At 31.9% G+C, this 15,446-nt stretch overlaps 1 long non-coding RNA gene across 1 annotated transcript in view; it reads right to left on the bottom strand.

Annotated features, from left to right (window-relative positions):
* Window positions 1-5,287: 5,287 nt before the first annotated feature.
* Window positions 5,288-15,446, bottom strand: part of LOC109175055 — a 21,909-nt gene continuing 11,750 nt past the window's right edge. Inside the window, exons 2-3 of the long non-coding RNA XR_002053238.1 lie at window positions 13,124-13,127; window positions 5,288-5,298 (exon numbers count right to left, since the gene is read on the bottom strand). This is a non-coding gene — a long non-coding RNA (uncharacterized LOC109175055). The remainder of the gene's footprint in view (window positions 5,299-13,123; window positions 13,128-15,446) is intronic.

The raw sequence follows: 15,446 nt of genomic DNA on the forward strand, positions 1-15,446 counted from the left end.
TTGGTGGCTAGGAAGATTATTGAGCGGATACTGATGGTAAAATTAAAGGTCAAATTCAGCATTCTGCCTCTCGATAATGTGATCGTGATTTATAAGGAAATAAAGTTGTGTCATTCGCTATCGAGTTCGAATCCCATTAAGAACAAAAACTGTATGCGCAGTTAAGATTGGCAAGTGTTGTGATATGGGAACTGTTGAGCATAGGTCGGTAAATGGCCATGTGCAACACCTTACCTCTCGAAAATGTAATGGCGATCTATAAGGAAATATATAAAGTTGTGCCTTCGATATCAGCTATACCTGTTGGCGTAGTGATAAGCGTTTGATCCTAACAATGGGTAACATAGAAGACATATAGCTATTTTTCTCCGATCCCCCAAATAACTTTTTATAGCTCTCAAATTGCCATAGTCTAGCTCAATGAGGGATGATTGAGGATGTTTAAAGTTTTGAGTTAATGTTTTAATGTGATGTGATACTCTCTTCCACATCAATTTGTTTTAAAAAAAGTTGAGTTAATGTTTTAAAGTGATGTGAATCATGTGATATTGAAATTTCATTTTTAATAATGGATTTGATTTGTAAGGATGTAGTGTCATTGTGTCAATACTAAATAAATTGTAAATTTATTAATGTAAAAATAGAACTACTTTTAAAAGTGAGAGAGTATTATATAATAATGATAGCCTTATAAAGTCAAGAAGCTTTTTCTCTTTCTTCAAAAAAAAAAAAAAAAAAGAAGCTTTTTCTCTTGAAAACAACAACTCCCAGGTACCATGACACTGTACATAGATATTGGTTTTCTGCCAAATGTGAAATTGGTTTCATCTGCATTTGCAATAGAAAAATTGTACACGACTGCTATCTTTTTATTGAAATCACCAATTTCAGACGAAAAGTTGAAACATTATTACAAGAAACATACTTTTGGAAATTAAATGTGACCCACTTCAATAATTAGCATGAAGTTTCGTGCAGTGTTTGATTTGGAGCATGAAAGTGGCACCCACAAGTCCCAAATGAATTCTTCTCAATAGGGATAATAACAAATGTGGGGTGGAGTTATTTGTGAAAATAATCAGCCTGCAAATGAAGGAAGATTTCAGAAAATTGTGGGACTCACCATTAAAGGATCACTGGTGACAGCCACGTGTGGCTGTCACCATAGCGCCACAGCAGTGCACGCGCCCGCCAGACGCGTCAGGCGCGCCAAGAGGCGCGCTTGACAGTCTTTATTTATTATTATTTTTTTTTTTTAATTTAATTTTCTTTTTTTTTTCCTTTTTTTCTCTCCCCTCCCATCTTCTCTTTCCTAATCACTCTTACATTATCCACCTATTCTCCCCAACAAATGTGGATGCTCTAAGTCCACAAGACATCTTTTACATACACTTATAACATGCTTAATTGGATGAAATATATTTCTCAAGGAAGTTAATTTTTTAAAATAATTTAAGAGAACGCTATATATCTTTTATTGTTTGATTCATGAAATTTATTTTCCAAAAGGAAGTAAAATTTCTCTAATTTTAAGAAAACGTTTTATTAGACAAACATTAATATATATTTTGTTTGAGTTAATACCCAAAATCGTCCTTGACTATAGTGGTTTTTCTCAATTTCGTCCTAAACGACTTTGGTGACCTAATATCGTCCCAGACTTTTGTGTTTCGCTCAATTTAGTCCCAGACTTTTGTATTTTTGCTCAATTTAGTCCCTCATTTGTTATTCTGTCCATTTGGTGTTAAATAAATAGACAATTCAGTAATTTTAATATTGGCATCTCTTTACTCATAGACATGTGAACTGCGAAATCCCTTTTTTTTTTTACGAATTACTCCTAAAACTGCGAATATAAAATTTGATTTGCATGTTCGGGAGTAATTCTGGGTGTAATTCGTACAAGAAAGAGGAATTTCGCACTTCACAAGTTGAAAGTAAAGAGAGATCAATATTGACATTATTGAATTGTCCCTTTATTTAACACCAATTTGACGGAATAACAAATGGAGGACTAAATTGAGCGAAACATAAAAGTCTGGGACGATATTAGGCCACCAAAGTCGTTTAGGACGAAATTGAGAAAAACCACTATAGTCGAGGACGATTTTGGGTATTAACTCTATTTTGTTTTCTATGAAAAAAAGTTTTTTTTTCTTCACTTGATAGGACAAGTTTGCACTCATAAACTTTCTTCTTCTTTTTTATTATTATTATTATTATTATTATTATTATTATTATTTTATATATATATATATATATATATATATATATAATTATTAATGGCCTGTAATATTTTCTAGGATTAATTATGAAATACCGCACTGAACTACAAAAGAAAATATAATTAGATCATCCAAGTGCAATTGATCGAGTCATTAAACACTCTAAAATTATACAATTAAATCAAAATTGATTTGTTCCTCTGGTTACCACTAACATGGCAATCATCCCACTAAAAATTAGTATATTTTTAATGTATTTTAATAATTTTAAATAAAATAAAGAGAATATGACACATTTTCCCTCTTAATTATATGGCGATTTTTTTCTTAAATTATTCATATATCTATATTAGTCTCCTCAATTATTTCAAAAGTGGTTATTTATCCCCTCCGTTAAATAGGTATTTGGGATTTTTAAAATATCGCTAAAACCGTAAAACTAGTAAATCATTTGCTTTCCCTCTCTAATACTACTCCATTATAACAAGCTAAGTACAACTTCAATAAGAATAATGTTTAGATCATTATCACAACGCAAGTGAAATACCCGTTTTATCTTATTTTTAACATCCCAAACACTTATTTAATGAAAAGATGGATAAATAGTCACTTTTGAAATAATCGAGAGGACTAATGTCAATATATGAATAATTCAAGAAGAAAATTTAATATAAGTGTATAATTCATCCAGGGAAAAATGTCATTTTCTATCTACTATACTAATAAGAGTCTAAGAGAGTTAGGTCTATAATGGGTAGAAAAATGGCGGTCAAATTTTTTAATCAAATGAACGGCTCAGATTGATAAGATTTTAATTTTTACTTAAGACTTCTTAATTTATCATTAATGAATATGATTATCCGTTAACTTTTCCGTAAAATATTATCTTTTCCGGCTCAGATTGATTAGATTTTAATTTTTACTTAAGACTTCTTAATTTATCATTAATGAATATGATTATCCGTTAACTTTTCCGTAAAATATTATCTTTTCCGTTAATTTCTATTAGTTCACCTTTAACTTATTCATTGATATATATATATATATATATATATATATATATATATATATATAGGGATGCACTCAGGTGCGAATAAGTGCTCAGGAGGGAAATGCGAACGAATCAGCGCGCGACACGTGTCCAGATCTAATAACTTAAAAAAAATGCGGTGGCATTTTCGTAAATAATTGAACATCGAAGTGCAAGTAAAATCACTTACAAGTGCACCTACTTTCACCTATAAGTGCATGTAATTTTGCCTTGTTAACATTCATTGATCTGAGTTCAGCGGGTAGTAATACCCCGAAAAACCACTCGCAAACATTCATACACCTAGGTGCAACTACTTATAATTATGTGTGCAACTACTTAGAACTATAGGTGCAACTACTTAGAACTATAAGTGCAACTAAGTATTGATGCTCAGTGTAAATTTTTACTTGCACCTATAATACATTTTACATGCACTTGTAATACATTTTACTTGCACTTCGATGTTCAATTATTTACGAAAATGCCACCGCATTTTTAAAAAAAATCAGTGTTTCCCATCCATTAGATCTAGACACGTGGACGAACGGAATTCATTCCTATTTCGCGCCTGGGCGAAGCATTCGCACCTGAGTGCGATTCTATATATATATATATATATATATATATATATATATATATACACTAATAACAGTCTAAGAGAGTTAGACCTATAATGGGTAGAAAAAATGGCGGTCAAATTTTTTAATCAAATGAATGGCTCAGATTGATCAGATTTTAATTTTACCTTAAGATTTCCTAATTTATCCTTAATGAATATGATTATCCATTAACTTTTTCGTTAATTTCTGTTAGTTCACCTTTAACTTATTCATTGATTTCAATAAGAAAGATCTTAGGTTCGAACTCTATCCCATTCAAAGTTTGCATAATTAGTACTCTATTTTACCCTTATTAAATTAAATAATAATTTAGTAGCTACAACAAAAAATAATACATATGCATTTCTTTAATTTAGAATTATGTGTCTACAATGTCTTTATTCAAAAAAAAAAATTTATTCATTATCAATAAATTAAATAAGGGAAATAATTTCATTAGTTATATTGTATTTATTTTTTTCCAATATAAAAATTCTTTACATTCAAATTCATCAATTGATTATATTCGCTACATTGTCCGTACAATGTCTTTATTAAACAAAACATTATTCATTATTATCAATAAATTAATTAAGAGAAATAATATTATTAGTTATATTGTCTTTATCTTTCTCCAATGTAAAAATTCTTTACATTCAAATTCATCAATTGATTATATTCACTACATTGTCTATTATCTTTTTTGTTCACTATTTTTTAATTAAATATCAAAGTTATAATACAAAATAATGCTATATATTTATTTACCAAGTATTTTATTAATACCATGAACAAATTTAAAAATATAAATAATAAAGTCAATCATATTAACTACTTGAGGGATTTGTTGACAAAGAGAGTATTCAAATCATACAACAAATTGAAGTGAGAACTATCTAGCAATGTCCTTGTCTGACAATCAGCAATTAGCGGTTAGCGTTAACGGATTTTATTAGCGAATTTGACCAGCGAATTATATCAACGGTTGATAAAAAGATATTTGAAAAAAGCTGTTTAGATTAACATGTAAAATGACCTAAAGGTATACCTATATTTAATAATAATAATAATAATTTTTTAAAAAAAAATAAAAAAATATGATTAAGCCAGTCATATTAACTACTTTGGGAATTTATTGACAAAAATAGTATTCAAATCACACAACAAATTGAAGTGGGAAACTATCTCGCAATGTCCTTGTTTGGCAATTAGCAGTTAGCTCTTTAATATTATTATATATTTAATATTTTATGCCCTAATTTTTATTTGCTCTCCCTTATATCCCGTATTTGGTTTCAACCATACCTATACAATTATTTTATTGACAATTATAATTAATCTGGACTATATTATCGTGCATTTGTAAACTTAGAATTGACTATTTAAATATGCAAATTTAACATTAAATTATCTATGCATGAACAATTATAATATAATCTTGCTTTGATATACTTTAATTTACTTATTTAAAAAAAAAAATATTAGGCATTATCCCAATCGCGCAACGCGCGTAAAAAACTAGTTCTTAAAATAAAATTTAACAAAAAAAAATCCAACCCTCGCCCGGTTTTCGTCTTCGTTGGAGACAAAGACATTATTTTTATCTCCAGGCCAGAGATGAGAGGTTTCTCTTTATCTCTAGGCCATAGAAAAAAAAAAAAAAAAAAAAAAAAGAGTTTTCTTCGTCTTTTGGCGGAGACGAAGACATTGAGTGATGGTTTTTATTTTATTTTTAATTATTAAAATAAACTAAAAGATAAATTTGTAATGAGGTAATTGTCATATCAGAACATACCAACTTTGGTTTAATTGCATGAAGTAGATCGTCAATAACGCAATTGCAATATTTTTCTTTTTTGAGTTGAATGACTCAATTACATTTTCGCTTGTTCAGTTGCCTACCTGAATATTATTCCTACATTCAATTTTTGTTAAGTTGAGAGAAAATTTATTACTTTTAAACTTTATAGCCAAATATGGGGTGCATGCTTATAGAAGGTGCAAATGTGCAGGACCATGGTCCACATTGCATTATGGACTATTGATAAATGTTCATTTTTAATATAATGAATGTTCATTTTTAATATATTAAAAATTCATTTTTTTAATGGTATACCAATAAGAAAATTTAACATATTAAAAATGAATCATAAAAAAAAAAAAAGAACGTTCAATGTATTAAAAGTAACGTTAAGTATATTAAAAATTAACCTTATGCAATTGGTCTAACTTGTACAGTGAACCACGGTCTATGATATAATAGCAACCCCATTAGGGGCTTTTGGACCAAGTTTTGAGGAGAAAAGTGTGAAGTGGAGGAGACATAGGCCCTGTTTGGTAAAAAATTGGCCTATAGGTCAATTTTGGCTTATTTGACCACTATTAATTGTTTAATTTAGTTAAAATATCAATATAAATGTTTGGTTAATTAGCTTTTTGCAACTCCAAAAGGCTAAAATTCAAAAAGCTACTCCAAGCAACTTTTTCAATTAGCTTTTTGAGAAAAGAAATTATACCAAACAGCTATCAGCTAACAACTAATTTACCAAACACTTTTCTACAATCAGCTAATGTTATCAACTATTTATACCCTCTAATTAACACAATCAGCTAACAGTTAACAGCTATCAGCTAACAGCCATTTTACCAAACAGGACCATAATGTATGAGGGTGTTGCAGGAGGTTGGGGATCTTTGTCCCCTTGTGTGGGCCACACAAAGGAAAGAAGAAAACATGAAGAAGGACTATGCGTTGACCATTGGATATCACAATTTTTTGTTGTAAGATTAATGAATTCTTTGATAACTTTTTTAGAGTATTTTATTCGACTTGAAATGCAATATAACACGTTTACTGATATTTTTTTGTTTGTGCAGGTATATATAGACAACCATGACTGATCAATCATCTACTCCTACTTTAGATCCTACTTCTGCTTCTGCAACACCTAAAAGAAGAGGCCCCAAAACTTGCATAAACTTGAAAAAGAAGGCCAATGAACAAGTTATAGTTCAATTTGATGAGTCTAATAGGGTAATGAGACCAAATGCAAAGAATTGAAGTTTGTGTCTTATTTATATATATATATATATATATATATATATATATATATATATTGAATGTAAGAAGAAGTATAGCATAGTAGGTTCGAGATAATAATGGATTTATGATAGTATTTGGTAAAATTTGGAGTCCAAGCTACGGAATAAATTAAAATTAGGTAACAAGGATAAGAGAATTTAATAAAATTAACTCCGTAAGCTACGGAATAAATTAAAATTAGGTAACAAGGATAAGAGAATTTAATAAAATTAACTCCGTACGCACATACAGTCCTCGTATAGCGCTCATAAAATATGAGGTATCACAGGTGATCAGAAAATTCGATCAGTACAAAACAAAAAAAAAAAAAACAAAACAAAACAAAACAAAAAAAAAAAAAGTAAGAAAAGAATATTTGAGAGGATGTGGACAAGAATTTCTAGAGAGAAGTTTATTATATAATTTGATCAATTCAATTTACAAGTATAGAAAGAGATGTATTTAATTATAAGAATACAAAGAGTCTTAGTCATGTCATTATGAATTAATAAATTATAAAAGCTAAGGTAGATTTACAATAATACAGAGAGAGAGGGAGAAAGAATTCTAGTGTAACTAGAGCATAGAGTCCTAATACGTACCTTCAAGTTTAAGGTTCTATGATCTAGAGAGAATATTGAGTTTTCCCTTAGATCATAATTGAACCTTGCTGTGGTTAGTGGCTTGTAGAGATTTGGTTTAATTACTTCTAGTTCCTTTGATATGATGTAATTACTTTGTCACGAACAAAATGGTAGTTTATTTTAACATGTTTGGTTCGAGCATAAAACACAAGACTTGCACACAAATAGGTGGCACCAAGATTGTCACACCAAAATTTTTGTGGTTTTTGCATAGTAAGACCAAGTTCTTTACTTAAATAAACTAACCATGTTACCCCTGCTGAGACATCGGCTATAGCTTTGTATTCAGTTTCAGTTTTTTTTTTTTTTTTTTTTTTTTTTTGGGTAGAATTATTCAGCTTCTGTTGATGATCTAGGAACTGAGGAATTGTCTTTTGCTTGCAGCAAGCCCATGAAATTAGATTTTTACCAATAAAGATAAAAATATCACTAGTGGATCGGACTTGCGGTCATCATGATATCCCACGCAATCAATCAGAATTCGAAAATGCATGAATGTTGTCTGAGTTTACTTTCGTAAAACATAGCCCATAGTCTATACCCGACGATTCATATTGTATCTCTCTTTTGGAATGCTCGACGATTGGTTGCGAGGAAAGTTTTGTCTTGTTATAATCTTGAATTATTACCTTGATCTATTCATATTGTATCTCTCTTGGCGGGCCCTGAAAAGGTTGGTTGCGAGGGAAGTTGTAGAGACTCTATTACATTGTAGTAGATGTTCAAACCTAATGAAGCACACAAAGAGTCCACCTCCACTGAGGTTCAATCTCATGACCTCCCACATGAGAGAGATCATTACATGTCATCTGAGCACAAGTTGCTTAGCTTCTTTATAATAATATAAAATATATAATTATAATATTGTAACATTAAAATTATAATTTTTTTAATTTATAAATTACTATTACTTTTAGTATCATTTTTTTATGTAGGGACATGATGATCTTTATACATACTCATTATTCTTTATAATTCCAAACCTATCCAAATAATGGAATTAATATTCGAGTAATTTTCTTTTCCACCAACAAAATAATGGAATCAATCTTCAAAATAAGAGTGTGTTTGGTTCGCATATGGGAATCAAAATCGGAATGGAAATCAAATACTTGATAATGGTATGGGTTTTAGTGAAAGTATTTTGTATGTTTGATAGTAGTGTGGAATTGGATTGATTACTAATATTGATGATTGGTTATGTATGACCACCCTATAATTCAAATAAAGGTTTTAAAAATACAAAAACAAAAAATCAAGGCAATTGATCATAATATAATAACATCCAATGCACCAATATATATATATATATATATATATATATATATATATATATATATATATATATATATATATATATATATATATATATATATATATATATGAACAAAAAAAATCAAAACAAAAATCTAAAAGGACTAATGCAAACTTAAAAATCATATTACCATAAGATGAAATGATATCTTTTTAAATTAGGGAATGAGGTTTTTTATTGAAGGGATAATCAAATTGCATAGTTGTGTTTTAAAAAGTTGTCAACCAAACACTAACAATCGTTATACCATGTACCACGGCGCGCGTAGCACTGTGCGCCCCGCGCCTCCCAAAACGACGTCGTTTTGGGAGGCGCGGAAGTGAGTTGACGTGATTATGTGTATTTGTTTATATCATTATGTGTATTTGTTTATACAATTATGTGTATTTTTTTATACAGTTATGTGTGTTTGTTTATACAATTATGTGTATTTGTGTATACAATTATGTGTATTTTTTTATACAGTTATGTAAAACGACGTCATTTTGCATCAGGGCGCACAATGCAATGCGCGCCCTGGTGCACGATATAAATTGCCAAACACTAACTATGATTTTGATTCTCATTCCTAATGTGTAAACCCATGGGCCAAACACACCCTAAATTTTTCGTACATATAGTCATAAATATCTAAATATATTCATTAAATTGGTAATATTATAACTACATTAGGTATAAAATAAAAAATAAAAAAACTCGACTAAGTCCCATGAATTGCTTGAGCCAAGTATTAAGAGGTTTGAAATTAGCTAGACTCATTACTTGAACTACTTTAATTTGGCTCAAGCTCAGTTCAATAGTAACCGAATCAAATTTAAATATTCAATTCGTCGAATCAAGTTTGAATAGTTAACAAATAACTTGGTTCATTTACCCCCTTCGATTTCATGTTCCTACGTAATAATGTATTATAAGTAAATTTTAACTACATATATTTTCAGCGATAAGTACAAATTGGTTATTAGAAATGTCAAATTTAGTTTTAGTTTTTTTTTTTTTTTTTTTTTTTTTTTTTTTTTTTTTTTGAGTTAGTTTATTTAATTAAACAAGAAAATATTACGCATGAGGTTTGTTTTGGTTCCATTATAATAACTAGTAATTCACCCGCACGATGCACGGAAAAAAATTATCTTATTATAAATATAAATAAAAAATAGAAAAATTAAAATATTTTAAATTGTTTAATATAATAATATTTTTGAGCTTCCATTGGTCAAGTATTTATTATTTTTATAGAATACAAAATTACAATTAAAATTAAAATTTTGTATGGTTAATATAATCTCTAATTATGTGCATATTCAAATAAACTTATAGAGAGAATTTACATAATTATATTGATTTATTCTTAATTGTATTTTCTATATTATAATTTTCACAATACGAATAATAACTAAGATAATTACATTTGGAAAGAAAATTTCAAATTTTGTATGAGTAAATTTAAAATCTAATTGAACACAATTTTTATATGATTATATAATATATAGCTATTTTATTTTTCAAAAGTACATTTTTTTATATGATTATATAATATATAACTATTTTATTTTTCAAATGTTGTGGTTTTTTTTTTTTTTTTTTTTTTTTTAATAAGGACGTTGTGGCATTAATTGTAACATTAATTACTTCCCAAACCATATAGCTTTATTATATATATATAGTTAAGATAATAATAATAATAATAATAATAATAATAATAATAATAATAATAATAATAATAATAATTCCTCCTTAAAAAATTAAATTTCCTAAATAAAATTTAAAATAATTTTTTATACTTAAAAATTAGACAGGTAAAACTCGAACTCAAGCTCCACAGGATCCAAACTCACTAAAATATTTGTAAGCGAACCATTTACACAATAAGAACCATATAGATAAGGTGGGATTTTATAATTAAAGTGAAGAATACTTAAATAAAAACAAAACAAAAAGTGGGGTGGGAGAGGATCGAACTCTCGACCTCTGGAACCCTCACCGAGCGGTGAACTTGTTTAACAATTCGTTAACACTATGAGCCCTGGCAGTCCAGGTGGTTCGGCAGCAGTGGAATCTGGCGCATGGAGATTGGCATTCCCTTGCAACGGATTTGGCGCTGCTAGGAGCGTGGTGGGCGGTGCCGTGTGTTGCTGTGGGTGCGCCCGAGTCCAAGCCAGCTTGGCAGCAGCGGCTATTTTGAGGACCACTTCCGGCCGTGGCAATGTTGCTTCCCATACGGCCCTGTTCCTTGCTCTCCATATATTGTAAAGTATTGCTACTGCATAGAATATCCCATCAGAGTCTAGAACATTTAGAAGTTCATCAAACCAAACATAAAAAATATCTGTGATTATATTTGGAATTGTGAGGTTAGTTTTATCCCAAATGTTCTTTGCAAAATCACACAACATCAAAGCATGCATTGTGTCTTCTTGAAATACTCCACACATGGCACATCTTGGATCCACCTCCACCCTCTTTATAAGCAAGTTTGTAGTAGTGGGCAATATATCACTAATGGCTCTCCATAGAAACATTCTCCATTTTGGGGGATTTTTAATTTCCATAGGGATAACCACCTTGTAAATACCCCATTAGTGTGTTGATAATTTCCCACTACTTGCTTATACCCACTTTTAACAGTGTACTCTCCTCTTAGATCCCCATGCCAGTACCAAGTATCATCATATTCCGGGGAGATGGGTATTTTCATAATTTCCGCCACATCACTGGGTTGAAATAAATCAGTTAAGATTGAGGGATCCCAGACACCAGTTTGCTGGTCTATCAAACCTGCCACCTTGGTTTCCTTCAACAGTATTGGCATTTCTGTTTGTATCATTGGGTCATGATCATTTCGTAGCCAAGGGTGGGTCCATATGAATGTGGATTCCCCATTACCAATTCTGCGCCTGACCCCACCACAAATAATACTCTTTCCTGCCATGATGCTCCGCCAGCAGAAACTGGGATTATTTCCCATCTGTGCACCAAAGAACGATCCTTTCGGAAAATACCGGGCTTTATACACGCATGCTACTAGAGAGTCAGGCTTAATCAACATTCTCCACGCCTGCTTTCCTAGCATCGCTAGATTAAATGCTCGCAAATCTTTAAATCCTAGCCCACCATACTTCTTTGGTACACATAGCTTATCCCATGCCTTCCAGTGTATTCGCCTGTCAGTTCCAGAATCCCACCAGTAACGATTCATCGTTCTTTCTATCGCCGTACACACTGTTACAGGTAACAAGAAAACACTCATTGAAAACGTTGGCATAGATTGTGCTACAGTTTTCAAAAGAATTTCTTTCCCTGTCTGTGATAGCAGTTTTTTATTCCATGATCCAATCCTTTGACGGATTTTATCTTCCACATACGCAAAAACTGCTTTTTTGTGCCTTCCAATAAAAGAGGGGAGTCCCAAATACTTGCCATAATTCGGTGCCTGTGCCACACCCAAAATCTGAGCCACATCTTGTCTATCCTCATCACTAGTATTTCTGCTATAACATATACTCGACTTGTGATAATTTACTGCCTGCCCGGATAAACTCTCATAAACAGACAGACACCTTTTAACCTCAGTTGCTTCCTCTGCCTTGGCCTTAAAAAACAGTAAACTATCATCTGCAAAAAACAAGTGAGAAATCGGGGGGCTCCTCTTGCTACCCTGCAGCCATGTATCGATCCCACAGTATGTGCCTGCTGCAACATCAAAGATAGACCCTCTGCACAAATAATAAATAGATATGGGGACAAAGGATCACCTTGCCTTATTCCGCGAGTGGGTATAATAGGATCACATCTTACTCCATTCACCTGAATATTATATGAGACAGAGGTTACACACTTCGTAATCAATTCCACCCAACCAGCATGAAATCCCAGCGCCAACATCATCCTTCGTAAGAAGGGCCATTCAACCCGATCATATGCCTTTGCCATGTCTAATTTAAGGGCACTCCATCCCCCTACTCCACATTGTTTCCTATTCAAAAAATGCCCCACCTCTGCAGCTAGTAGTATATTATCCGTTATCAATCTATCCGGATAAATGCGCTTTGTGACTCAGATATTACCCCTTCCATTAATGGCTTCATTCTGTTAGCCAACATTTTTGCCATAACTCTATAGACCACATTACTGAGGGCTATAGGCCGCAAATCAGTGACATACTCCGGGGTTTTCTTCTTAGAGATTAGAACAATATCAGTCTCAGTCAACCCAGGCGGGAAATCACAGGACTCAACACAATTAACTATAAAACTCGCCACATCACCCCCAACCACATCCCAAAAATGCTGGTAAAACCCTGGATTCATTCCATCCGGGCCTGGTGCCTTGTCCGAAAACATCGCAAACAGTGCACTCTTAGCCTCATCCAGTTTAAAAGGGCGCAACAAAGACTCATTTTGTGCCTGCGTGACTCGCAGGACAATTCCCTCAAAGAAATCCTCCCCAGTTCCCAGGGTTCCAGCAGAGAAAATACGATTATAGTACTGCATGATAATATTTTTCATAGGCTCCCCCTCAACCCAATCCCCATTATTATTCATCAATCTAGAAATAGTTTCTTCTTTTTTCGGTGAGAGGCATACCTGTGGAAAAACTTCGTATTAGCGTCTGCCTCCTTAAGCCAGTGTTGCTTGGCTCTCTGTCTCCAGTATGTATCCTCCTGAACTTCTGCACAGCTTAACAGCTGTTCTAGGCGCTGAAACTCAGCTAGGGAGGCCGGGTCAGTACGCCCCCTCAGACGCTACTGCTCTCTTGTCAATTCATTAATCCGTTTTCCGTACTTATGGTACCGGTCTCCACCCCATTGTGTTAACCGGGTCCCACAATACTGAATACAGCTCTGCAAACCCTGGCCCCTCCCCTCCTGCCAAGACTGCTCTACCACACTTCTGCACCCCTCATCATGCAACCAGGCCATCTCAAAACAAAAACCCCTTCTGCGAGGCCCAACACCCCCACCGGAGTCCTGAATCCCCAGAAAGAGAGCCGAGTGATTAGACTTCCGAGTTCTCAGATTCAACACCTTAGCCCCCATCACCATACCCCGCCACTCGTCCGTTACTAGAACTTTATCGAGCCTCTCCTCCATCTAGTTTGCTGTCCCCTTCCCCTTCTCCCATGTGTATGGATAGCCAACCATAGGCAGTTGAGCAAGCCCACAGTCCTCAATAGCTTCCCCAAAGCCGCGTAGGAGGCTATTCGGATGCGGATTTCCCCCTCTCTCTTCTCATTCTGATATAACAAATCATTAAAATCTCCAATAACAACCCAGGGGAGGTTTGACCTACCCAACAGCGTTCTCAAAAGATCCCATGACTCTGCACGTCTTATTCGTTCATAAAATCCATAATAACCCGTCATTCGCCATTCAGGAAAGCCTGGAATAGTTACCCCAACATCAACATAGTTACAATAATATTTATTATATTATTATAAAATATATAATTGTAATATTGTGAATTTATATATTATAATGTTTTAATTTATAAATTACTACTACTTTTATAATCACTTTATTATGCAGTACGGTATTAGCATGTTGATCTTTATACATATCCATTATTCTTTACAATTCAAATCTAACCAAATAATAAAATTAATATTTCAGTAATTTCTTTCATACCAGCAAAATAATAGAATCAATGTTCTAAGTAGAATTTAAATTACATTCCTATTCAATTTATAATATTATGACTATATTAGGTATAAAATATATTTTTTAGAAAATAAAAAAGCTCAACTAGTCTCTTGAATTAGTTGAGCCGAGTATTAATTAAGAGGCTTGAATTCGGCTCGACTCATTACTTGAACTAATTGAGTTCAAGCTCGGTTCAATAGTAACTAATTTCATAGTTGTGTTTTAAAAAGTTGTCAACCAAACACTAACTATGATTTTGATTCTCAATTTTAATGTGTAAACCCATAGGTCAAACACACCCTAAATTTTATTCCATAGAATTTAAATTACATTCTTCAATTATTTTCTGCAAACCAAACCGATTGTTGCAAATTTTTAAAATTAAATACAATCTCTTTTTTATACTCGTAACATATTGTCATAAATATCTAAATATATTCATTAAATTGGTAATATTATAACTACATTAGGTATAAAATAAAAAATTAAAAAACTCGATTAAGTCCCATGAACTGCTTGAGCCAAGTATTAAGTGGCTTGAAATCAACTAGACTCATTACTTGAACTACTCGGACGCGCTCAAGCTCAGTTCAATAGTAACCGAATCAAATTTAAAATTTTAAATATTCAATTCGTCGAATCAAGTTTGAATAGTTAACGAATAACTTGGTTCATTTACCCCTTCGATTTCATGTCCCTACTATATGTAATAATGTATTATAAGTAATTTTGCATAACATATACTTTCAGTGATAGAGTACAAAATGGTTATTTGAAATGTCAAATTTAGTGTTTTTTTTTTTTTTTAGTTAATTTATTTAATAAAACAAGAAAATATTACGCCTGAGATTTGTTTTGGTTCCTTTATTAAAATTGAAAACATAATAATAATAATAATAATAATAATAAT

This window comes from Ipomoea nil, unplaced genomic scaffold (assembly GCF_001879475.1).
Source record: "Ipomoea nil cultivar Tokyo-kokei standard unplaced genomic scaffold, Asagao_1.1 scaffold0681, whole genome shotgun sequence".
NCBI classification, from domain to species: Eukaryota; Viridiplantae; Streptophyta; class Magnoliopsida; order Solanales; family Convolvulaceae; genus Ipomoea; species Ipomoea nil.